At 35.8% G+C, this 24,944-nt stretch overlaps 1 protein-coding gene across 1 annotated transcript in view; it reads left to right on the top strand.

The window, feature by feature from the left end:
* relt (RELT TNF receptor) overlaps positions 1-24,944 on the top strand; it is a 64,785-nt gene that overhangs the window by 189 nt on the left and 39,652 nt on the right. The window lies entirely within an intron of this gene.

Below are 24,944 nucleotides of genomic sequence, written 5' to 3'. Positions count from 1 at the left end.
TAACAGACATGCTAGGGACGGTTGCGGTGCGGATGCGGCATTTTTGCCGGTTGTAACGTCTATTTCTTCAGTTACTTCAGTTGCGGTTTCTGTTCACTGAATATTCAGATAATATACTGTACTAAACTGTAGGCTACGTAAATAAACGTGTGTTTTTAGAGTTTGAGTAAGAAAGCCAATGACGTTTTGCCTATGTTTTCCACTTAATGTTAGAAATACGACAGAAATTAGCAGCTTTGAGTTCGCTAACGTTAGTTTCCTGTCATTCACTTCAAGTGCCAAAACACAGTTATTATATTATGATGTAGCTAACTTATGTGTGTGCCATTTCAAAAAGTGTTGATAAATATGATGTTTGATATTTACTCAATACATTTTAAACGTACTATTCATTCCGAGTGCATCATTTACAGCCTAAATCTGAAACACTTTATTATCATGAATGAGACGAACTCATATTATAATATTAGACTGTATAATGCTAAACAGATCATAAGCATGTTATTAACACATCATACAGTGGAGTAAAACTGTGCTAACTCAGTATTAACCAACAAAAACATTGAATGAAGGAGCAAAATCCTGCAAAAAATTTAGGAAACATGTTTACAGTGTATTATATTAATTTATTGTGCTTTTACAGCACAGCCATTGTAGTAGAAAATTATAACTAATATCATTCAGTACTATCAGGTTAGAAATACGACAGAAATTAGCAGAATTGAGTTCGCTAGTTTTGTGTCATTCACTTCTAGTGCCAAAACATTGTTATTATGATGTAACTAGCATATGTGTGTGTTTTTTAAAATAAGTGTTGATAAAGATTGTTTGATATCTAATTAATACATTTTAAACGTAGTACTCTTTATTCCTTATTATTTATTCTTTATTAGTTCATCAATTACAGCTCTGTCAAAATCTGTAACACTTTATTATCATGAATAAGAAAAATTATGACATTAGACTGTATAACGCTAAATAGATCATAAGCATGTTATTAACAAGTCATAAAGTGAAGTAAAACAATGCTGACTTAGTATTAACCAACAAAAACAAAGAATGAAGGAACAAAATGCATCAAAAAACTTGTTTGAAGTGTATTATATTCATTTATTATGGTTTCATAGCAGTCATTTTCGTAGGAAGTAGAAATGATATAATTTATGGTTATCATATTATTCAATGATACATTTTAATTTGATTGATTGATCAAATGTATTAAAAATAAAATGCAAAACCAGTTAATTAAGAACATTTTATTAGCATTATGCACCAAAAATGACATTGACATTGCAGCCAGGAACGTTGTGTTTCGTTTTTTCATGTTATGAACTTACCAACAGTATTTAAAGATGGTCGAATCACTGTAGAATCTGATATATGGGAGAATAAAGAGGAACAGCATTTATTGGTTTTATCAAACAAAGCATAACATGATAATATATTATTACTGTTTACCTCCTGTGACCGTCTCATCCACTTCTGCTCTTTAAATCATTTCAGGGATCTCGAATTGCTCTGCTCTTTTTTAGTGAACTCGGATAACTAAGAGAAAGAAGTGAGCATGTTTAAATAGAGCTCATCATAATGTGTCGCCCACTGGGCAGTTTCACACACACACGTTTTAGCACCAGACTTTGGCACACGCTGCGCCAGCTGCAGTTTGTGCCAGCTGGAAACACATGTTTGTGCTGCATGCATAATTTATAGCCTACACTATAAACAAAAATGCTGCGTTATAACGTATGTTTCACGTATACCTCACAAAATTTCCTTTTATAAATCTTTAAGGTACAAGGCACCACCCTTGTGTGTATAATTAACATCTTTTATAAAGCCTCACATGAATATTGTAGTGATATGCAGCATTGGCACTGAGCCTGGATATTATAAAGCTGGATGTGTAATTGCCATGTCTTTGTAGTTAAACATCCTCTTTTTTTGGCTGAAGAAAAATGCCTTAACATGTTTTATGCTCACGTTTGAAATCAATGTATGAGACACAGATGCTTTAAGGCTCATAAAGTACTAGTCTAATTAAATGCATGAGTCTAATACAGATGATGTTTGTCATGGGACGGGCCAACAGGCTATTTTGGCATTGTAATATATTTGGCACGTTTTAGTTTTTGACTCATCGGTGTTACTGTAAGTCTTAACAACGTGTTCTGATTCGTCCCATAGGGCAAACCTAAAGCGTTCAGTTCATTTAATGTTGGATGTAAATCCTATTCATTCATGCCACCCTTTTGCAGCATTAAACAGTGTGTTAACGGGATAGTTCACCTAAAACTTGAACAATCTATCTCGTTTTCTGCTTGTTTTAAGTTTGTTGAACACCAAAGAAGATATTTCGAAGATAGCAGATAACCATTGACTTCAATAGTATTTGTTTTTGGTACTATGAATGTCAATGGTTTTCAACTTTCTTCAAAATATCTTCTTTTGTGTATTTGAGAGTAAATAGTGTGTAAATGTTCATTTTTGGGATAATTATCCCTTTTAAATGCCTAAATGCTACTTCAGAGCCACTTTTTGCAAGCTTAGTGTAAATATTGCGATGCACTAAATATGGAAAATATGCACATTTTTACAAATGATAAAGTATTTTTGTAAACGTATTCGATTACAAATCATAGACACTGAATTATCCCTTTAAAATGCCTAAATGCTATATTACGCCCAATTCACACGGGACGTCAACGTTTCCTATTCACTTGTGGAATTGTGGATCCTTCGCCACTGCTTCAGCGGTGTTGCTCGCTGCAGAAGTTGGGAATTTCTCAACTCTTCGAGCGCCAATGGAAGCGTCAGCCAATCAGATGGCTTTCTGCAAATACCCCAGCTTAGACAGTGGCCAATTGCGGACTAATTTCATTGGCTGATGCTGCTATGTGTGAATTAGACGCTCTGTGTGAATTGGGCATTAGAGCCACTTTTGGGAAAAATGTGTAAACATTGCAATGCGAACATTGTTGTAATTTGTATTAAGATTGACTTAACCCAGATTTACACAAAATATTGAAAATATGCTAATTTTTACAATGTAGGGTGCGCTTTACAAATCATAGACACTGAATTATCCCATTAAATTGCCTAAATGCAACTTCAGAGCCACTGCTGTGCCAACTTAATGTAAATATTGCAATGCGAACATTGTTATATTTTGCATAAAGATTGACTCCTCCCAAATTTACACTTCAAATGTTGGCTAGAAGTGCTTCTGTACTTCACTTATCTGCTTGATAAGCTGAATATGTCACACAAGGTGAAATATTGTAATGGTTTTTATCCTTTCTCATGTTCATCCATGTAAATCAGATTTGACACAGTCTATATTGTTTAAAGCGCTATAGAAATAAAGATTACTTGACTTAGAGTGGTATTTAGGTGTCTTTTCACTTTTTAATGCAGGCCAGGACTACATAAAATACATTGCTCCGGGTTCATTTTGTTGCACGTTTCAGATGTCAAACCCACTAGAGGGCGCTGTCTACATTTTAGTGAATTTGAAATATGTTACTTACACTGTAATAAATATCTATTAATGAACAGTTTCTGTATTTTGTGATTCACTAGTGATTTCCGTTTATTTACAGTTGTTAATTGTATTATGGGTCGACTTTTGATGTTGAAAATTCAACTCTACAGTTTAACAAAGTGACTTTTATGGACATTTTAGTAGTTTATAGTTTAGTAGTATATTTAGAGAAATAAGTCTGCATAATAACAGGAAATCTACTGGCAGTTTATACAAGGTTTTTGTAGCATAATTTACAACACCAACACTGACAATATATCACTTTAAACTATTAAAAATGTTCATAAAAGTCTGTTTTTCAAACTTGTCAAGATTAAAAGTTGTACTAAAAAAATCAAGGTCTCATAATTTAACTCAAAAGTATAAATAAATGAGGAAAAAATAAAAAAAACGAATCATAAAATTTGGAAAACTGCTAATTTACGGATATTTTTTTACTATGTAGGGTGTGTTTTGCGGTTTATGTTGTAAACGTATTTAATTGCAAATCATAGACGCCGGTAAGTTGTTTTGTGGTGTTTATTTGGTGAACTTCACAAAAAAAACGACTTTTTTTGTTGATAATATGTCCATTTAAATATCATTAGTGTGAAAAGGAGCAAAAATCCTTTCTATCACATTGCCCCCTAGTGTTTATTTTCACTGAAAAAAGTCTTGCATGCAAAACTGTTGCAAACAATTTATTTGTGTTGAATTTAAACAAACAAATTAATTTTAATGATAATAAATAAATTGTTTACAACCACTTAACGTAAAAAAAATTGAGTAAATCCAAGGAATCATCTTTGAATAATTTTATTCAGTGTAGAAACAGCAGCCAAATGTATGTTGATGTATGTTTTTTTTTTTGTGATTTCTCAAAAATGTATGCTGAAGCATGTATTTCCAATAAGCCTGAGCTGGTCTTTACACTAAATTTATGCAGGCATAGACCAGTCCTATCTAAGATGTGAATAGAACTATATACTTTACATTCTGAGGGCAGAGGTGGGTCAGAGAAGCCAAAAATTGACTCTGCTTTATTTGTGGCATATTTTTTTATGAGCAGACACGGACCAGGCTTGACTGTGTAAATGTATGCAGCTTACAGATTCAAACCCATACATGTTTCCTTACCTTTGCAGTCTAAACACTCACGATAAGCAAGCAAAGACCATTCAATTCCCATTGGATGATTCTGCAATCTGTTCAGACCAATCCATCAGCACCAGTGCCAAAATGGGCCGTAATGTTTCCATATGAACGAGACTTATGTGCGTATGTTTGCATAGCTGTCTGTGCATTTCTCACATGCTTGCATAATTTTGTTTTGATGGAGTTCATCTGACCGGTATCCGGATTCTGTGTGTCTCTGCTGTCCAAACAAAAACCAGTTCTGCCCGGAAGCCCGAAAGGTCTTGCTGGGTTTGTTATCTGTAATTACCCATGCTCCTTTTCTTGACCCATACTGGGGCAAAGTTTTGAAGTGGGAGTTTGGTTGGCAGCTCTGACTTTTGGGCACGCTTGTCTGAAATTATGAAGCAAGCATCTGGGCAAAATCCAAACCCTCCACGGCTGGATGCAGGAATCTATGGTTTAATTAAAGCTTTATTATTTGTGTTGGTGGACCATTTCACCGCATACAAACCAAATGAACTGTATACTTGTCCATACTCCGTGTACAGTCATTTACCTGTGATTGTAGCCGTGTCCGGGTTGACCTCTGAGTGGTTTGGCACAAAAATACTCTGACCTCAGATCAGCCGGGATTTACTCGGTGTCCCCGTGGGTTGTGCTGACTCTGCCATATCAGTACAGTGATACATTGAGTTCTGTGACTGAACATTGAAGGTGGAGTTGAAGTCAAATTTATTAGCCCTATTTTCTTTTTCAAATATTTCCCAAATGATGTTTAACAGAGCGAGGAATTTTTCACAGTATTTCCTATAATATTTTTTCTTCTGGAGAAAGTCTTATTTGTTTTATTTCAGCTAGAATAAAATCAGTTTTTAATTCTTAAAAACCATTTTAAGGTCAATATTATTAGCCCCCTTATGCAATATTTTGTCCATTGTCTACAGAACAAACCACTGTTATACAATAACTTGGCTAGTTAACCTGATTAACCTAGTTAAGCCTTTAAATGTCAATTTAAGCTGAATACTAGGGAAAAATATCTAGTTAAATATTATTTACTGTCATCGTGGCAAAGATAAAAGAAATTTCAGTTATTAGAAATGAGTTATTAAAATTATTATGTTTAGAAATGTGTTGAAAAAATCTTTCTGTTAAACTGAAATTGGGGAAAAATTATACAGAGGCTATAATAATTCAGGAGGGCTAATTATTCTGACTTCAACTCTATATTGTAATATTATTATTACCAGAGTGTGGTGTAACGCATTCCACAGTAACACGTTACTGTAATCTAATTACATTTTTGGGAACGCATTAATGTAACGTATTACATTTTAAATTTGTGTAATTTGATTACAGTTACTACATTTACATTTACATTTACATTTAGTCATATAGCAGACGCTTTTATCCAAAGCGACTTACAAATGAGGACAAGGAAGCAATTTACACAACTATAAGAGCAGCAATGAGCAAGTGCTATAGACAAGTTTCAGGTGTGTAAAGTCTAAGAAGCAAAGCATTAGTAATTTTTTTTTTTTTTTTTTTTTTTTGGAGAGAGAGAGAGAGAGAGGGCACAGTTAGTGGTATAGCCGGAGAAGCAGTTGCAGATTAGGAAGGAAAGTGGAGACTAAACAGTCGCGTTTTTAGTTGTTTCTTGAAGACAGCAAGTGACTCTGCTGTTCTGATGTAGTTAGGGAGTTCATTCCACCAACTGGGCAGATTAAATGTGAGAGTTCGGGAAAGTGATTTCTTCCCTCTTTGGGATGGAACAACGAGGCGACGTTCATTCACAGAACGCAAGTTTCTGGAGGGCACATATATCTGCAGAAGTGAGAGCAGATATGAAGGAGCCAAGCTAGAGGTCGCTTTGTAAGCAAACATCAGAGCTTTGAATTTGATGCGGGCAGCAACTGGCAGCCAGTGCAAACGGGTGAGTAGCGGAGTGACATGTGCTCTTTTGGGTTCATCAAAGACCACTCGTGCTGCTGCGTTCTGAAGCAGCTGAAGAGGTTTGATAGAACTAGCTGGTAGCCCGGCTAGCAGAGAGTTGCAATAGTCCAGTTTGGAGAGAACAAGAGCTTGAACAATGAGTTGAGCTGCATGTTCAGATAGGAAGGGTCGGACCTTTCTGATGTTGTAGAGTGCGAATCTGCAAAAACTACTAAAGTCAGTGTAATTGCGTTAAGTTACAAATATAGTTTTTGGAAGAAAAAATTGCTTGATTTAAAGAGCCCATGTTATGGGTTTTTGAAAATGCTCTTCCATATAGTGTGTCACACAGCTCTAAGTGAAGTGAAATGTCCAGCTAAGGCTTAAATCTGTAAGTGTACAGTGTTTAAAACTGTTGATTATTACTGTTATTATTCGCGGATATAACTGAGGACGCGGGTGGTGAGGGAGGTGTCGCCGACGCCGCTATGGACGCGCCGGCCCTGTGTGTGTGTGTGTGTGTGTGTGTGTGTGTGTGTGCGTGTGTGTGTGTGTGTGTGTGTGTGTGAGAAAAGAGCAGGTAGACTGTGATGGGCTAGGAGATCTCCTCGCCAGTTCTTGGACTTTTTGCTTGATAAAATAGTTAGTCGTCGGTATTTTCTAGTCCATCGTCTGTATTTACATTCACCCACTGGCAGCCAAAATCCACTATGAAGCGTGTGTGCACTGTGACAACTTTTATATTGTTGATTGTCTGTTGGGCATTTCACTCTGTCTCGCGCTGAAGGCTGTCAGTTTCGACCAATCGCAGCAGGCTGTCATCGGTCCAATCAGCGCAGATTAGCTTCGCGCTGAGGACGGGTTTGGGTACAAATGAATCGCTGAACGATTCATATGGGAGTCGCTGGAATAATTAGGTAAAAATAAATGCAGATTATAAGACCATGAAAGTGTTGTTTGACCTTGCATGCATATTAGACTGTTGTTGGAGACCCTTACAACCAAAATATGACCCTATTTCATGTATAATAGGGGCTCTTTAAATCACGTTTTCTGCTGCAACATCAGTTAATAAGCATGCACTTTTCAATTGCTGGGGAACGCAAGCTGAAATAGTTGCTGTCGAGAGTGGTTGCTTCTTCAAGTGGAAATACAGACATTACTTTGATTGAAAGTAAAAACAAAAATATTGATGTGAAATACAGTCTATGCTCAGCCTCTAAAGAAATTTAGACTGCTTTTAACGCGAGCAGGAGGACACCGGAGCACAGAAACACGACAGGCCAACTCAGCCGAAACAGGCTAAATTGAATTTTTGTGCAGGATCTGGAGTAAAGGTACTTTCTGAATGTGAAGAGAAGCCTAGCTGCTTATGCGGCCATTCACATATCACGTTTTAAGAGCGCACACTCGCATTTCCCGGGCCACTCAGTTGAAAATCGCGAATCACGTTACAAGAACTGACCAATCAGCTTCATACTGTGGAATATACACATTTCGGTAGACTAATTACCTCAGACAAGCACAGAACACCCAAACACTGCAGTGCTTTTTCATACGATGACGATGGTTACAGGTATCCAGTTTTCTTCATGTCCACTTTTGTGAAAAAATTAAAATAAAAAGACAAACAGGTTTGGAAAAAGTGAATGATAAGAGAATTTTAAGTTTTGGGGGAACTTTATGTATTTTGAATATGTCAAGCTCCTGTGATCCCATTGTATTTTTTTAGTGAATATTAAATTACTGAAAGAGCTGCAGTTTATTTTGTATTTTATAGGTATTTTTTATATGTTTTAAAAATAACTTCAAAGTAAAGTACATAGTAATCTGATTACTTTTACATGAAGTAATCATTAATGTAATCAGATTACAGTTTTCCAGTAGTAATCAGTAATTTGTAATCTATTACTTTTTTTAAAGTAACTTACTCAGCACTATATTCTGTATGCATTAATAAGCAGAACATTTGTATTACATAAACAATGCTGGGTCAAGCCATTGAAATGAATCAGCGATTATTTTGAAGACTTTTACACTTAATGACTCTTAATCATTCTAAAAATCATGTGAAAAATATATATGATCAATAAGTCATGTCGACATGTTTTTATGTTAATCATAACTTTTTAAATACAAGTTAATCATGTGTTAAGTTTATGTTTTAAGTCAGTTTAATATAATTTAAGTTATAATGACTCATATGGTTAATTTGAGTCAACTTAAAAATGTAAGGCAACCTTGTATTTTTAATACTTCAACAAGACAATCTTATTTTAAACGATTTTAAACTAAATTAAGCGCTTTAACCCAACAGTTGTGCTTGTTATACTTGAGTCATCGGGTTGTTGATTTGAGAACAGCCTTGAGCGATGTAGTCTGGTTTATGAACAAATCTTTTGTGGTTGAATGAGTCAGTGGATTGTTTATTTGAGAATCTTTCAGAGTGATTCACTCTGGTTTATGAAAAAAATTGTTCTTGCTTCAATGAGTTGAACATCTCTGAGAGATTCAGTCTGATTTGTGAAGAATTGGTTTTTAGTTCAGTGAGTCAGTGGGCTGCTGGCTTAAAAAGGTATTTGACTGATTCAGTTTCAGGACATGAATCACTCTTTGTTGAGTCAGTAAATTGTTGAATCAATAGCTCTGATTGATTCATTGTGATTTATGAGCTAGTCATTTTTTATTCATTAATCAAGTTAGCTATTCAAGAACACCTTTTGAGCGATTCAGTCCGGTTTCTGAACAAATCTTTTTTGGTTCAGATTGTTGACTTGAGATCTGTTGTAATTCTGAGCAATTCACTCTGGTTTGTGAACATTACAATTAATATTGGTTCAATAAGTCATTCAAATACTCTGACCAAATTGTTCAGTTTTGTTTACGAATCATTTTGCGATAAACTGGCCATCAATGAATGAAAAGATTTGACTCAGAAGAACAATTCTTTCATGACCCAAATTTGATATGCGTGTTATTCGCTGGCAGTCAAACCCATGATCTTGACATCACTCACACCCTATTGAGCTCCTGGAATGCTTGTTTTTACACTAGCCGTGGCCACAAAGACCAACACAAAGGAAAAGTGTAGCTATTCATGATGTGATGATACAGCATTTGTTTGCCGGGGCCACATTTGGGTCTCTTCAGGGTGTCATTAGAGTGCACAGACGAACATGTGACAGGAAGTACCCCTTCTTCTGATGCCAGGCCACATTACCCTGGCCATGGCCATCCATTAATTATCACCGGGTAGTATGGGTAATGTGACATTCCTGTAGCCGGAGCCTAATTACAGGTTTAGAGAACAAGACTCAGCCAGTGGAGTTGGATGACCTAGCCATCTAAAGGCTTGTGACCTCCTTATTCTAGACTTTTTGGCATCCATGAAAGAGTTAACTGATACTCACAGCAAATTTAATACGCAAAGTGTCTAGAACACCTTTTTAATGCTGGCAAATGGGTGCATTTAGCATTCCTGCTCTTACAGGACTGAGAAGGTGGAATTCCCCCCTCGGGAACAGAGATTGTTCCAACCTCCCATCAAAAAAAGTGTTTTACTGGTATTTAATTTGCAACCTGTTGAAATTAACTCGTATACCTCCAGGTTTATCCTTTTACTTCACTACCTGACAGAAGTCTTGTCGGTTATCCAAGTTTTAGGAACAACAAATAATAACTCGACTTCTAGTTGATAATTTGGTATCAGAAGTGGCTTATATGAAAGGCAAAGGCCTCTAGATTACGCTTATTTTACCAAAATAAAATATGATCATGCCTTGATTTATAATTATATCATTAGGACAGTAAAGTCTGACTTTGCTTAGATAAAAGTCTTGTCACATAACAGAAACAATTTACAGTATAGAATATAAAGTCATGGTGCAGTGGGAAAAGAATTACTGTTGTGTATGACGAGTGCATCCATACATCTCTGCAATGACTCAAATCACTTATTAATAAAGTCATCTGGAATGGCAAAGAAAGCGTTCTTGCAGGACTCCCAGAGTTCATCAAGATTCTTTGGATTCATCTTCAATGCCTCCTTCATCTTACCCCAGATATGCTCAATAATGTTCATGTCTGGAGACTGGGCTGGCCAATCCTGGAGAATCTTGACCTTCTTTGCTTTCAGGAACTTTGATGTGGAGGCTGAAGTATGAGAAGGAGCGCTATCCTGCTGGAGAATTTGCCCTCTCCTGTGGTTTGTAATGTAATGGGCAGCACAAATGTCTTTATACCTCAGACTGTTGATGTTGCCATCCACTCTGCAGATCTCTCGCATGCCCCCATACTTAATGTCACCCTAAACCATGATTTTTCCTTCACCAAACTTGACTGATTTCTTTGAGAATCTTGGGTTCATGCTGGTTCCAGTAGGTCTTCTGCAGTATTTGTGATGATTGGGATGCAGATGATCCTTCAGAAAAATCCACTTTCTGTCACTTTTTGTTCTTACAACTGGGATTAATGACAAGACTTTTGTCAGGTAGTGTAGTTTTCCAACAGACGTTTCCTTTTCATGAATATACTTCTCAGAAAAAGTAAGTAAATACAAGATACTATATTACATTTTTGTTTGTTTGCTTGTTTGATTTTCACAAGATTTTTTTTTAGAAAAGATAAGTTGATAAGAAAGTGTCTGGTGCATGTGGAGAGGAAAGATTGTGGTTTGTCACACTCAGGTGTTACAGGTGGTTTGTCAAGTGCGCTCACCTGTGTGGAGCACACTCAGAATTGCACAATGTTTTTCAAGAAGTATGGGGTGCTTATAAGAGGTTGTCTGGTGCATATGGAGAGGAAAAGTGAGTCGTGTACAGGTGGTTTGTTAAGCCCACTCACCTTCATTTATTTATTCATTATCCTTCGGCTTAGTCCCTTTATTCATCAGGGATCGCCACAGCGGAATGAACCGCCAACTTATCCAGCTTATGTTTTACACATGCACTTCCAGCTGCAACCCATTACTGGCAAACATCCATACACTCTCACATTCACACACATACACTATGGCCAATTTAGTTTATTCAATTCACCTGTGCCACATGTCTTTGGGGAAAACTAGAGCACCTGGAGGAAACCCACGCCAATATAGGGAGAACATGCAAACTCCACACAGAAATGCCAGCTGACCCAGCCGGGACTCGAACCAGCAACCTTCTTGCTGTAAGGTGACAGTGCTAACCACTGAGCCATCGAGTCGCCCTCACTCACTTCTGTATTAGTAAATTACTTAGACACTAAAAGGGTCTAAAAATTCGGTCATTCTGTCATCCAAACTTATAATTTGTTAGTTCATTTTCATATCATAATTTAAATTATATGAATTTTTCTCTGTTATGTCTTCTATTGTTTTTGAAATATTGTTAAAGTGCGCAGTCGAGCATCAACAAGCAATTCTGATAAGCTAAAATATTCTTTGATGTTATTTCTATTGAAGTTCATGTGTCAAGTATTTAAATATATCTGTGAAATATATTTGAATTAGCAGTTTTGAACATTTAAAAAATATACTTTTAATGAAATACTTTAATTGAAATCTAAATCAAGCACTTTATGTACTATTAAGTCCAGGGGTCACCAAACTTGTTCCTGGAGGGCCGGTGTCCTGCAGATTTTAGCTCCAACTCTAATCAAACACACCTGAACAAGCTAATCAACATCTTACTAGGTATACTTGAAACACCCAGGCAGGTGTGTTGAGGCAAGTTGGAGCTAAACCCTGGAGGGACACCGACCCTCCAGGACCGAGATTGGTGACCCCTGATTTAGTCAAATCCAGAAATGTACTTTTTAATTATTTAATTATTATTAAACACGATATGACGTGCTTATTACACTTACATAGTAAGAAACATGCATGTAGGTATACTCTTTTAAAGTATTTCAGTAATATAATATTATCTGGAGGTACAGTATATATCATTTGAAATACTGTTCAGATTTTAACTTCCCCAAATGTGCATATTCACTATAATTAAGTACATTTTCCGCCTACAAGAGTATGGGTTTGACTGTATGCAATTTGTGTGAAACTGAAAATGCATACAGCCAAACCCATACTCCTGTGGGGCGAAACAAAATGTGCATCAAGCTGTGAGAATTTCAGTTTTTGCCAACATGGAATCACTCAACATATGGATTTCGTTAATATTTATTTGCTACAAATGATCTCAGCATTGCTATAGGGTGATGATTTAAATTCCTGCTTTTATAAGTGGTGTTTGGCAAGTCAAGGATCTTCGAGTTTCTTCTTCCTTGTTTTGTTCTACTCTTGAATCGATGAAATGGCTTCCTCTCTTTTGCTAGTTAAATGTTCCCTGTGATATTCAGCAAGCAGTTCGAATTTAAAGGTGGTGAAGTCAGTCTGTCAATCAAACGGGTGGAATTCAACACCCTTGACGTTCTTGGCTCTCTGTGTCAGTTTACATGTTTACCGCAGCTTGTGTTTACTGTAGCAAACATTGAATAGAAAACTGCAAACATCCGTCCATGCAAACCTCCATGCTATGTTTTCCTTTTTTTGGCGTCTTACTAGTAGTTTATTTTATTATTATTTAATGGCATTTAATTGGTTTATAGCACATCTAAGAGTCATTCAAAGACATTTAAATTATATAAATTCCTGAATGTTGATGGCAAACGAGAAAATATTAAATACTATTTAAAGCAAACATTGTAATACTTTTGTATTTTCAGACACTTGCACGAGTTTGCACACTTCCGTAAACACTCCATATCACTATAAATCATTGTGCAGTTCTGAGTGTTCCTCACACAGGTAAGTGGGTTTGACAAACCACCTGTAGAAACTCTTCTCTCCATATGCACCGGACACTATACTTAAACTCCATCTTACAAGGACTCAATAAGGAAAACAATGTTTACTTGTGAATGATCCAATAATCATGTTGCACTACTTGCTTTTTCAACCGTGAATACATATTTTGCACACTATCTTGCACAATATTGTTCTGTCTTATGTAAACAGTTCTATCTGATTATTAGAGGCTTCTATCTGTATTAGACAGAACTGAATGACGACAACCAACTAAAGGAAAAATGTGAAAAATGCTTTGATTAATATCAACTAGTGGTCAAATTATATATTGCCACAGCCGCAATATCGGCAGATATTTTTTCAAATATCGGCATCGGCTGTTTATTTTTTTCCTGGTTGCATTATGCCGGCGTTAAAATGATCAGCCAATACTGAAATTAAAAAAATATTGGCAGATATATTGACTGTGGCAGTATATCGGTTGAAAAAACTTGGCAGATATATAGGCTGTGGTTATATACTGGTTGAAAAATATTGGCAAATATATAGGCTGTGGTGATATATTGGTTGAAAAATATTGGCAGGTATATAGGCTGTGGTGATATATTAGTTGAAAAATATTGGCCGATATATTGGCTGTGGTGATATATTGGTTCACAAATATTGGCAGATATATAGACTGTGGTCATATATTGATTGAAAAATGTTGGCCGATATATTGGCTGTGGCAATATATCAGTTGAAACATATTGGCAGATATATAGGCTGTGGTGAATTATTGGTAACAAAAATATTGGCCAATATATTGACTGGTGATGTATATCGTTTGACAGATATTGGCAGATATATAGGCTGTGGTGATATATTGGTTGAAAAATAACGGCCGATATATTGGCTGTGGTGATATATCGCTTAAAAAAATATTGGCCGATATATTGGCTGTGGTGAAATATCGGTTGAAAAATATTGGCCGATATATTGGCTGTGGTGATATATCGGTTGAAAAATATTGGCAAATATATAGGCTGTGGCGATATATCAGTTAAAAAAATATTGGCCGATATGTTGGCTGTTGTGATATATCAGTTGAATAAAATCAGACGATATATTGGCTTTGGTGATATATCGGTTGACAGATATTGGCAGATCTAAATAGGCTGTGGTGATATATTAGTTGGAAAATATTGGCCGATATATCGGCTGTGGTGATGTATCGGTTGAAAAATATCAGCCGATTTATTGGCTGTGGCGATATAGTGGTTGATCACTAGTTGGTGTTAATCAAAACATTTTTCATAAGCATACATAATGTTTGAACTTTTGTAAAATAATAAGTAACAGGAAAAGTGAACGAAAAAAGTAGATTAGTTATTAGAAGTAGAAGTAGAGGTGTTATTTATTTTAAGAGTTATCTATTTTTTTTAAAGTTATTTATTTTAAAATTGCTAATAATTTAACAATTTTGTTATATTTTACTGTAAAAAAATTGTATATATATATATATATATATATATATATATATATATATATATATATATATATATATATATATACAATTTATTTATTTATTTATTTTTTTTGTTTATGCTGTCAATTTTAGTTCATAGAAAGAATCTGTATTGGCAGGTAACAGTTGCCAAAAAGTCAGCAATTGGAATCGGCCTAGAAAATTGCAATCAGTGCATCTCTAGTCTAAACTGTTTGTGTTATGTCAAAGTAACTCTCCCAACACTGAGTAAACAACAAACAAACCTAAATACAGACACAATCTAATACGTATGACACAATCATGTATTTAATGGTGAAAACAGCAGTCGTTATGCTATCTATAGTGGTTATGAATTGTCAATAGGAGTAGATAATGGGCATTTTGTAGTTATTTTGTCCAGAATGGTGGTTTGCAACTGTTATTTAGCTATGACATCAAGGGCCTTATTTTGAACAGCAGATGTTTCATCTCAGAGAATAATTGGTTTTTCTTAGCAGAAACCGCAGTAGAATGATGCACATGGCCCGTAATCATGTTTGTGTATCGGTGACCTTGTCTTTTAACAGCAAACGCTTCAAAACAGGAACCTGAGACGCTTCCAAACAAGCAACAAAACACTTTATTTGCCACTACAATTTCTTTAGCTCTGATTAAAAAGCTGTTTGGAAATGTTAAGTCATTCCTCCTGGTTGGCAATAAACAGATCCACCCTGCAATGACCTGGGATGTGCCAGGGTAAAGAAAATATTTTATAAATGTAAAAACTGTATGCAGTTTAAACTATTCAGAGACCAGAAAAACCTGTGCTGGGTTTTACCTTCACAAAAAAATTAAAGTGAAGTACTTTGTTTATCTATCTGTCTGTTTGTCTCTCTTTGTATACACTCAGAGAATAGATAATGGTTCAACAATAAAACATCCAATTTCTGTCTTTATCAAATTAAATAACACATAAATATATAACAAAAGATACAATTTTTTAAAATTAAAGTAGAAAGATACTAAATGTAATAAAATTTCAATAATGTAATCCTATTTAAACATGAAATATTTCTAAATATATATATTTATATAATAATAAATGGTGTCACGGTGGCGCAGTGGGTAGCACAATCACCTCACAGCAAGGTCACTGGTTCGAGCTTCGGCTGGGTCAGTTGGCATTTCTGTGTTGGCATGTTCTTCCTGCGTTCCCGTGGGTTTCCTCCTGGTGCCTCGGTTTTCCCCACAAGTCCAAAGACATGTGGTACAGGTAGGTCTGTGCAATTAATCGAAAATCCGATTTCGAGTTTGTCTTCTAACGGTTATGAAAACCCAATAATCGAGATAACGATTATTACATCATACACCGCCCCCTTTCCAGTTGTACACATTTGTTGCTCTGCAAAGCTCAGTTCCACGTGAAAATGACTAAAAGCATGTACTGTATTGTAACGTTTGCAGCACGGGATGCGCATCATTCGTTGATGTACATTCGAACCATTCATATTTTAAAAAGCGCTTGCTGTTGTGTGTGCGTGCGCTGCGGTTAGCCTCGGAGACGAGCAGAGCACACACATCTAACGCCATCTTAATGTGAGCACTTTAATGGTCAAATACATGCACATTTGTGTCAGAGCGTGGTGTTTAGTGATTATTCATATTAACCCTCATTTGTGTAATAAACAAACAAGTTCAGAATCAAAAGACATGTGAAAGAGAAACCATATCAGAGCCGCACTATTCTTAAAGTGACAGCGCGCAATATTCCTGCTGCCGCCTGTTTTTATTATTAATCAAATAACAAAAGGAGAAAATCCCTCACTGCTCTTGACTGAAGGACTTTTGCAGCTAAAGTTTTTTTCTTACAGTGAAGATGCTTAAAGCACAGATTGAACATAATAGTTTTAATAACTCATTTCTACTAACTGATTTCTTTCATCTTTGCCATGATGACAGTAAATAATATTTGCCTAGATATTCTTCAAGATACTAGTATTCAGCTTAAAGTGACATTCAAAGGCAAGTCATTGTATAACAGTAGTTTTTTCTGCAGACAATCAAAAATATATATTGCTTAAGGGGGCTAATAATATTGAGCTATTAAAATAGGTTTCAAAATATTTAAACCTGCTTTTATTCTAGCCGAAATAAAACAAATAAGTCTTTCTCCAGAAGAAAAAATATTATTGTAAATACAGCAAAAAATTCCTCTGTTAAACATAATTTGGGAAATATTTATATATAAAAAAATTCACAGAAAGGCGAATGACTTTGACTTGAACTGATAATCGTTTTGAATAATCGTGATTACAATTATGACCAAAATAATCGTGATTATGATTTTTCGATAGTCGAGCATCCCCAGGTAGAGGTGAATTAAATAAACTGATTAATAAATGGACTAAGCCAAAACGAAAATGAATGAATGAATAAAATAATAAAGTCTAAAGACTTTTTTTCGATTTAATTTATTGTATTTAATTGTATTTAAATATTCAAATTAAATAGGACATCTTTGACCTTCATATATTTAGATATGTATAGGTAAAAGATATATGGATAGACTGAGATATATACTAATAATTAAAAAGTAGGTCAGTGGTTTATTATTATTATTTATAATAATAATAATAATAATAATAATAATAATTGTAGTAGTAGTAGTACTAATAATAGTTTCCAGATCATATTCCTTTGTCCTCCATTGCTCTGCCAAACAGATGGAATGCTGGGTCTCACACAATTCATTCATGTTGTTCCAACTCAAATTAAGTGGATTGAACCTAAAACAATTAAGTTGTCCCCAAAAAACTTAAGAATTATATATATATATTCATAAAATATTTATATATTTTTTATATAGAGTGTGTTAGGCTGATCAAGATCCTTATACAAACAGTAATGTTTTGATAGCATCACATTGTTTATAGTTTCTCAGAGCAGTCAACCAACGAATGGCTTCCTCACAGCTGCGTTGTTAACAGTGAATCATTTCGATTCACGATTCAGAAGAAACCACAGTAGAATAATGCACGTGGCCCATAATCCCTTGCTCAGCTCTGGATGTTCATAAGCAACACAAAATGAAGCCCAGTGCAACTTTATGAGCAGAAACCCCCTTTTTATCCTATTGTCTGTCCAGCTTTTATTTGGTGTCTCCGTTTGGACGCTGCAGTTGTTGCATAACTTTCCTCACGGATAGGATTGTGGTGGTCACCGACCGACCGACCGCAGCACGTGGTTGTCAAACACATGCTGGACATACAACAATACAGCGGAAAGAAAAGGGTGGTCAGGTCATTTAAAACAACAGAGAAAAAGTGTCTGGCTTTTAAAATCTCAGTCTATGTTTGTCAGGCTGGTGTGGATTTGAAGAAAGACATCTGTATTGAACAGGAAGTGACACATGGTGGTGTGGCACATGTTAGCACTGAGACTTGCTGACAGGAATTACAGGACAAGCTCACATGGCAGGAATTCTTTCACATTAGCTTGTTTTGGTTTGCTCTTAAATAAAAGTGATGCTTAAAAGTTTTGAGGTCAGCAATTATTTTACTCATTAAAGAGATTAAAGTTCTGTCAGCATTTACTGACTCTTCACTTGTTCAATTAAAACTATTTGAGTTTCTTACTTCTATTGAACACGATAGAAGGTATTTTGTAAAATGCTGGTTGAGTACGCTGCAAAAATGCTTTTCTTACTTAGATTTTTTGTCTTGTTTCTTGTCCAAATATCTAAAAATTCTTAAATCAAGAGGTATTTTCTAGAGAAGCAAAACATATTGTCTTGTTTTAAAAAATAGTAGGCCAAAATGAAGTGAGTTTTTCATTGAAACTGGCAAAATACACTCATCTGCCTCTTTATTAAGGTACACGCTCACTAGTTCAGGGTTGGACCCCTTTTGCCTTCAGAACTCTCTTAATCCTTCATGGCATAGATTCAACAAGGTACTGGAAATATTCCTCAGAGATTTTCGTCCATATTGACATGATAGCATTACACAGTTGCTGCAGATTTGTTGGCAGCACATCCATTATGCACATCCAAAGTGTACCAAGAAAATATCCCCCACACCATTACACCACCACCACTAGCCTGAACCGTTAATACAAGGCAGGATGGATCCATGCTTTCATGTTGTTGACACGAAATTCTGACCCTACCATCCGAATGTGGCAGCAGAAATCGAGACTCATCAGGCAACGTTTCTCCAATCTTCTATTGTCCAGTGTTGGTGAGCCTGTGTGAATTGTAGCCTCAGTTTCCTGTTCTTAGCTGACAGTGTGGTCTTCTGCTGCTGTAGCCCATCTGCCTCAAGGTTGGACATGTTGTGTGTTCAGAGATGCTCTTCTGCATTACTCTGTTGTAGCGAGTGGTCATTTGAGTTACTGTTGCCTTTCTATTAGCTGGAACCAGTCTGGCCATTCTCTTCTGACCTCTGGCATCAACAAGGCATTTGCGCCCACAGAACTGCCGCTCACTGGATATTTCCTCTTTTTCAGACCATTCTCTGTAAACCCTAGAAATGGTTGTGCGTGAAAATCCCAGTAGATCAGCAGTTTCTGAAATACTCAGACCAGCTCGTCTGGCACCAACAACCATGCCACCTTCAAAGTCACTTAAATCACCTTTCTTCCCCATTCTGATGCTCAGTTTGAACTGCAGCAGATTGTCTTGACCATGTCTACATGCCTAAATGCATTGAGGTGCTGCCATGTGATTAGCTGATTAGAAATTTGTGTTAACAAGCAGTTGGACAGGTGTACCTAATAAAGTGGCCAGTGAGTGTAATCTGCAATTCATGGGGTAAGCAAAATAATTTAGTTTTTGCTTTTGACATAAGATTATTTTGCTAACTCTACTGGCAGATTATTTAGCTTGTGTTAAGGGAAAATTCACCTAATTTTGGCTTATTGTTTTCTTAAAACAAGACAATATGTTTTGCTCGTCTATATGATTACAGTATATGTTTTTATAATATTATTTGTATTAGGGTTTCACGATATTGGAAAATATTGCCGGACATTGCGGTATTTAGTTTTTCTGCAATATATACAGTATTGAGATAGGAATACAATTTCACCAGATGCCTTGAATAGCTCTATTTGAGTGAATAAAATCATTAATTTAGCTTGATTGTAAGGCTGTAAATCATGTATAAAAAAAATAATAATCAAATTGCAGGCAAGAATAATTACAATAGAGCAAAGAAAAATGTTAATTAAACATTGCTTTATGGCTTTCCGCAAAGTCAAACAGTATTAAGGTACAGAAAATGAAAAATAAAACTGTGTCGTCTTCATTGTATTAATAATTCAATCAAAATTATTTTTCAGTTACAGATGTTGTATGTTATTGTGCCCAAATGCTTTAATCTCTCTTGAAATGCCTTTAAAACACATGCAAATGATAAAGTTTCACTCTGTTATGATTATACTTTGTTATGATTTCACAAATCGTTGTGATCTATAATTTCAACTCCACATTGTATATCCTGCGATGTGACTATTTCGGACACACACATTGCAATATCAATGCTAAACGATATATTGTGAAGCTCTATTTGTGATGTGATATTTTATTAGGATTATTTTTAAAGTGGAGTGTTCCTTTTAAGGAGGCACGGTGGCTCAGTGGTTAGCACTGTCGCCTCACAGCAAGAAATTTGCTGGTTCGAGTCCCGGCTGGGCCAGTTGGCGTTTCTGTGTGGAGTTTGCATGTTCTTCCCATGTTGGCGTGCGTTTCCTCTGGGTGCTCCAGTTTCCCCCACAGTCCAAAGACAAGTAGTATAGGTGAATAGGTAAGCAAAATTGTAGTGTATGAGTGAATGTGTGTGTGTATAGGAGTTTTCCAGTTCTGGACTGTGGCTGGAGGGGCATCCACTGAGTAAAACATATGCTTGAATAGTTGGCGGTTCATTCCGCTGTGGCGAACCCTGATAAATAAGGGACTAAGCCGAAGGAAAATAAATAAATGTTCCTTTTAAGAGGCTTTTATTAAGTCAAACTAAGAAACTTTTGTCTGTGATCAATTAGTATTATCATTATGGATTTAAGATATTAGTTGTGTGTTTCAACTTTTATTAGTTGCGCTTGATGTCTGACTATATTTAATTGTAGCCAATCAATACTTCTGAAAGCTTCACAAGAATGTGTCAATCAGGCGATGGCGAGACTGTGGTTTGTAGCCTGAAGTTTTGGCTGTAGAATAGAGCTCCACTCTTGGACCGGGACTCTTTGTCTTTGTCTTGGTCTTGTATTATGGCTCAATTCCGGTCTAAAAACTCCTGGATCGAGCTATAAAAAAAAACGCCACGCGTCCAAAAGTCAATCCAGGGCAACCTCTTTGGTCGTTTCCAATTTGTAAACATGACAGATCCTAAAATGGATCGTTCTTGGTGATTGTTTTATGTTTGTTGTTGTTTTATTTACTTTATACCGTTTTTTTTTCATGCGCTCCCAAAAGCCACGGAATGGGAAATTGGACAGTACGAAGATGGAGCTGCAAGAACTGTAATTACTGTTCGTTGGGACTTTATTGCTTTTTAATGAAAGAGCTAAATATAATCACGTCTGACTGGCAGCTGATCTCAAAATGTGGGGGCTCTTTCATTCTTTGAACATTTCTCCTAAAACGCCCTGTCATTTGTTCAGGAGGAATTGCCAAAACTGTGAACTTATTCGTTTGTTGCATTCATTCGTTTCAGTTTTTCTAAAATACGCAAGTTTAAATAGTTTAACTAGTCGTGATTTTAGTCGTTGCCCACCGGATGTGGTTAAGACTGCGTGTGTTTAGCAGAAATTTGGCTTTTTTTTAAAAGTGATGATTCCAGTTTTTAAATGAATATTTTTTCCAATAAAATGTCAGCTTTGATTTAACAATGAGTTCATTAATTGTAAAGAAATAGTGGGATTTAGGGTGACAACAATGAATTACAGACCTTAATACTTTTCATAGGGCGACACGGTTACGCAGTGGGTAAACAATATGTGTATATTTTATAATATTACATAAAACATGTATTTTACAAAACTGGTTTTAGCCCATTTTTGACCAAAAAGTCAAAGCTAGATATCTGAACAAATTATTCCAAAATCGAAGTTGATATCTGGTGACACAGTGGCTCAGTGGTTAGCACTGTCACCTCACAGCAAGAGGGTCGCTGGTTCCTGTCGGCGTTTCTGTGTTGAGTTTGCATGTTCTCCCTGTGTTAGCATGGGTTTCCTCCGGGTGCTCCGGCTTCCCCCACAGTCCGAACATATACGCTATAGGTGAATTGAATAAGCTAAATTAGCTGTAGTGTATGAGTGTGAATGTAAGCGTGTATGGGTGTTTCCCAGTGCTGGGTTGCATCCGCTGTGTAAAACATATTATTGATAAGTTGTCGGTTCATTCCGTTGTGGCGACCCCTGATAAATAAAGGGACTAAGCTGAAGGAAAATGAATGAAGTTGGTATCTCAAAAAAATTAGCTTTTGGTAAAATTTTCTTTGGCTGCAGTTCCAAAAATCACCACCAGTTGACATACAGTTTACATTGATGACCATACAACGGCACCCCCTATGTTTTGAGGAATGTGAACCGCAAATTTATTTATATTTTTGGCAATATTTAGGAAGTAGACATAAAATTCTAAAGCAGAACTTGCAGTTTGGTGGTATTTGACGTCAATGTAGCCTCTAAAATACATCTAAAACACATGAGGATTGCTGTAGCAAAGTAATACTTTACAATTCTCATGAGTATACTTTTCGAAAGAATAATAAATAACTATTGCTTAGCAATATCTATAATCAGTCACCAGAAAACTAGAAATTCTAAGCTTTCAATTGATATATAGTTTGTCATGATTGCTTAATGTTTAGATTACCATATTAGGGTTTAAATAGGTAACAGTAAGTGGTCCCACAATGCTCCTTTACTCATCCTATATTACAAAAAAAACTAAAAAGAGTAAAACTAAAATATATATTCAGAATACTCAGTCCCTTCCAGCTATATATGGTTTGTCACTATATATATTCAGAATACTCAGTCCCTTCCAGCTATAGATGGTTTGTCACTATATATTCAGAATACTCAGTCCCTTCCAGCTATAGATGGTTTGTCACTATATATTCAGAATACTCTGTCCCTTCCAGCTATATATGGTTTGTCACTATATATTCAGAATACTCAGTCCCTTCCAGCTATATAGGGTTTGTCACTATATATTCAGAATACTCAGTCCCTTCCAGCTATATATGGTTTGTCACTATATATTCAGAATACTCAGTCCCTTCCAGCTATTTATGGTTTGTCACTATATATTCAGAATACTCAGTCCCTTCCAGCTATATATGGTTTTTCACTATATATTCAGAATACTCAGTCCCTTCCAGCTATAGATGGTTTGTCAATATATATTTAGAATACTCAGTCCCTTCCAGCTATAGATGGTTTTGTCACTATATATTCAGAATACTCAGTCCCTTCCAGCTATATAGGGTTTGTCACTATATATACAGAATACTCAGTCCCTTCCAGCTATATATGGTTTGTCACTATATATTCAGAATACTCAGTCCCTTCCAGCTATATATGGTTTGTCACTATATATTCAGAATACTCAGTCCCTTCCAGCTATATATGGTTTGTCACTATATATACAGAATACTCAGTCCCTTCCAGCTATATATGGTTTGTCACTATATATTCAGAATACTCAGTCCCTTCCAGCTATATATGGTTTGTCACTATATATTCAGAATACTCAGTCCCTTCCAGCTATAGATGGTTTGTCAATATATATTTAGAATACTCAGTCCCTTCCAGCTATATATGGTTTGTCACTATATATTCAGAATACTCAGTCCCTTCCAGCTATAGATGGTTTGTCAATATATATTTAGAATACTCAGTCCCTTCCAGCTATAGATGGTTTGTCACTATATATACAGAATACTCAGTCCCTTCCAGCTATATATGGTTTGTCACTATATATTCAGAATACTCAGTCCCTTCCAGCTATATATGGTTTGTCACTATATATTCAGAATACTCAGTCCCTTCCAGCTATATATGGTTTGTCACTATATATACAGAATACTCAGTCCCTTCCAGCTATATATGGTTTGTCACTATATATTCAGAATACTCAGTCCCTTCCAGCTATATATGGTTTGTCACTATATATTCAGAATACTCAGTCCCTTCCAGCTATAGATGGTTTGTCAATATATATTTAGAATACTCAGTCCCTTCCAGCTATATATGGTTTGTCACTATATATTCAGAATACTCAGTCCCTTCCAGCTATAGATGGTTTGTCAATATATATTTAGAATACTCAGTCCCTTCCAGCTATAGATGGTTTGTCACTATATATTCAGAATACTCAGTCCCTTCCAGCTATATAGGGTTTGTCACTATATATACAGAATACTCAGTCCCTTCCAGCTATATATGGTTTGTCACTATATATTCAGAATACTCAGTCCCTTCCAGCTATATATGGTTTGTCACTATATATTCAGAATACTCAGTCCCTTCCAGCTATATATGGTTTGTCACTATATATACAGAATACTCAGTCCCTTCCAGCTATATATGGTTTGTCACTATATATTCAGAATACTCAGTCCCTTCCAGCTATATATGGTTTGTCACTATATATTCAGAATACTCAGTCCCTTCCAGCTATAGATGGTTTGTCAATATATATTTAGAATACTCAGTCCCTTCCAGCTATAGATGGTTTGTCACTATATATTCAGAATACTCAGTCCCTTCCAGCTATAGATGGTTTGTCAATATATATTTAGAATACTCAGTCCCTTCCAGCTATAGATGGTTTGTCACTATATATTCAGAATACTCAGTCCCTTCCAGCTATAGATGGTTTGTCAATATATATTTAGAATACTCAGTCCCTTCCAGCTATATATGGTTTGTCACTATATATTCAGAATACTCAGTCCCTTCCAGCTATAGATGGTTTGTCAATATATATTTAGAATACTCAGTCCCTTCCAGCTATAGATGGTTTGTCACTATATATTCAGAATACTCAGTCCCTTCCAGCTATAGATGGTTTGTCAATATATATTTAGAATACTCAGTCC

The sequence above is a fragment of the Danio aesculapii genome, chromosome 18, assembly GCF_903798145.1.
Source record: "Danio aesculapii chromosome 18, fDanAes4.1, whole genome shotgun sequence".
NCBI lineage: Eukaryota > Metazoa > Chordata > Actinopteri > Cypriniformes > Danionidae > Danio > Danio aesculapii.
Note: the sequence above shows the minus strand (reverse complement) of the source record. Positions and strands in the feature narration are given on the sequence as shown.